The sequence below is a fragment of the Acomys minous genome (assembly GCF_964271855.1).
Source record: "Acomys minous genome assembly, chromosome: 16".
NCBI lineage: Eukaryota > Metazoa > Chordata > Mammalia > Rodentia > Muridae > Acomys > Acomys minous.
Window position 1 is genome coordinate 96,945,863 of NC_140498.1, and position 1,866 is coordinate 96,947,728.

Below are 1,866 nucleotides of genomic sequence, written 5' to 3' on the forward strand. Positions count from 1 at the left end.
CACCGCAATAGTTAGGCAGAAGCACCCTCACTGCTCGATGTCACCCACAGGTATGAAGGAGAGACCTTGCTAATACGGACGTGAGCACAGGGAAGTTCAGGGCTGACGCTGGAAGGCCAGTGGGAACAGGACTGCTGGGCACACACTGAGAATAAAGACCGACCGAGGAGCAGCGAAGGAGCCGACGCAGCTGCAGCCCATGTGGAAAAGGAGACCCTTCTCTGTGCGCAGGCGCAGGCGCGAGCAGGGTGTTTTCCCTGCCGGTCCCATTAATCTGTTCGCTGTGTCCCGTTCCCGCCTTCCCACCTCCTGTGCCTGTTCATCCCGGGCTCACTCCTCTCCTGAGGGCTCCACGGGTCATTAAAACCGAAACAAGCCCAGCTCTGATGGTTAAACCAGATGCCAGGCGCGTCCTGCCGGCCCCTCTCGGGGTCAGACCATGGGGGGCCTAGGTTCCCAAGGGGGACGGGCCAGACGAGGGGAAACCGAACCCGAGACACATGGAGATCATTTGCCAGAAGAATGGGATCCGTGACCAGCTCCAGCAGAGGGCAAGGAGGAAGAGAGGGGGTAAGGGCAGTGGGGCCAGGCCAAACCGGGCGCCACCCTGTGCTGAGGCTGGCTCGGCCCAGTGCAGGCTCGTACCCTCCCCCAGCTCACCAAGCTCGGCCAGGCCTCCAGGCCCTCTGGGTCCCTGTGTCCTCTCTAGTGTGCCAAGGTCTGAGAGAAAGCATTCGCAGCCACTGTCCACACGCAGCACTCGGCGGGCACTCAACAGACAGCTGATACACAGGAGATGAAAGCCAAGGCTCAGAGAGGTCATGTGACTTTCCAAAAGACACACAGCAAACCAGCACAGTCATCAGCCAGGCATTTCCCAGAAGGCTCTGGGTAGCTTGTTCACTAAGGAGGGATGAACTCAAGTGGTCACGCTGTACCTTCGCGTGCCCCCCACCACCACCACCACCCCCCCCACCAGGCAGGTCTCCTGCCCATGGCTGGCCCTCACCTGCTGGTCTGTTTCTGTAATAACATTTGTGTTCAACACAACTCAGGCCACACAAGTCCACCCAGCCAAGCCGGATGGTTTTTCTGATGCATTATATCATTTTTGAAACTTTGGGAGGTTGTAAACATAAATTTTTTTCCGTTGGAAACCTCGTGCCCTCACTGTTTAGTCCAGGCTGGCGTCAGACTCACAGCGATCCTCCCGTCTCAACCCCGCCACTGGTCGTTTTAAGCATACCCACCAGCATCTCGGTGGCATCCATATACTTCTGCTGGCATCTGGTTGTCACCTTCAGGTCACCTGAAGGTTGTCACCACCTCACGCTGGTCACCTGTCTCCAAGTATCATGTATTAATTCCTTTTTCCCTCTGTGGCTCCTTCAGGCCCTAACTTTGGTCCATAAGCCTGCAACAGATGGGGTACCAGGCCACTAGCCCCTTTCCACTGCTGTGACCAATGTGGTAAAGGCAAGGCTGTTTGCACCCTTGCTCGCCCCTTGAGAGGGGAAGCCATGGGGTCAACACGATAAACCTATACCCCGAGCCGTGCCTCAACCCCCATCGCCTCTTGCTTGAACTATTGTAGTAGATACCTCACTACCCACTGCCTCCCCTTTAGCTCTTCCACGGGCTCATCGCTCATCGCAACCAGGAAGGCCACCTCCAAATTCTATGACACACACCCCTACCTTCCCGCCCCTGCCCCCTGCCTAAACCCGAATTGCTCTCTGAAGAGAATTCGTAGGCACCTTATTCACAGTGAAAGGCCTTGTGTCCCTTCTGAGGACCCACTGCTGCCTTTGTCCGCCTGCCACAACTCATCCCATATGTGTCCCCGCTGCTGACTCCTCTGTCCCT

General features: G+C 56.9%; 1 long non-coding RNA gene across 1 annotated transcript in view; it reads right to left on the reverse strand.

Annotated features, from left to right (window-relative positions):
* LOC311585655 overlaps positions 1-772 on the reverse strand; it is a 62,266-nt gene extending 61,494 nt beyond the window's left edge. Inside the window, exon 1 of the long non-coding RNA XR_014775293.1 lies at positions 661-772. This is a non-coding gene — a long non-coding RNA (uncharacterized lncRNA). The remainder of the gene's footprint in view (positions 1-660) is intronic.
* Between the last annotated feature and the right edge of the window lie 1,094 nt (positions 773-1,866).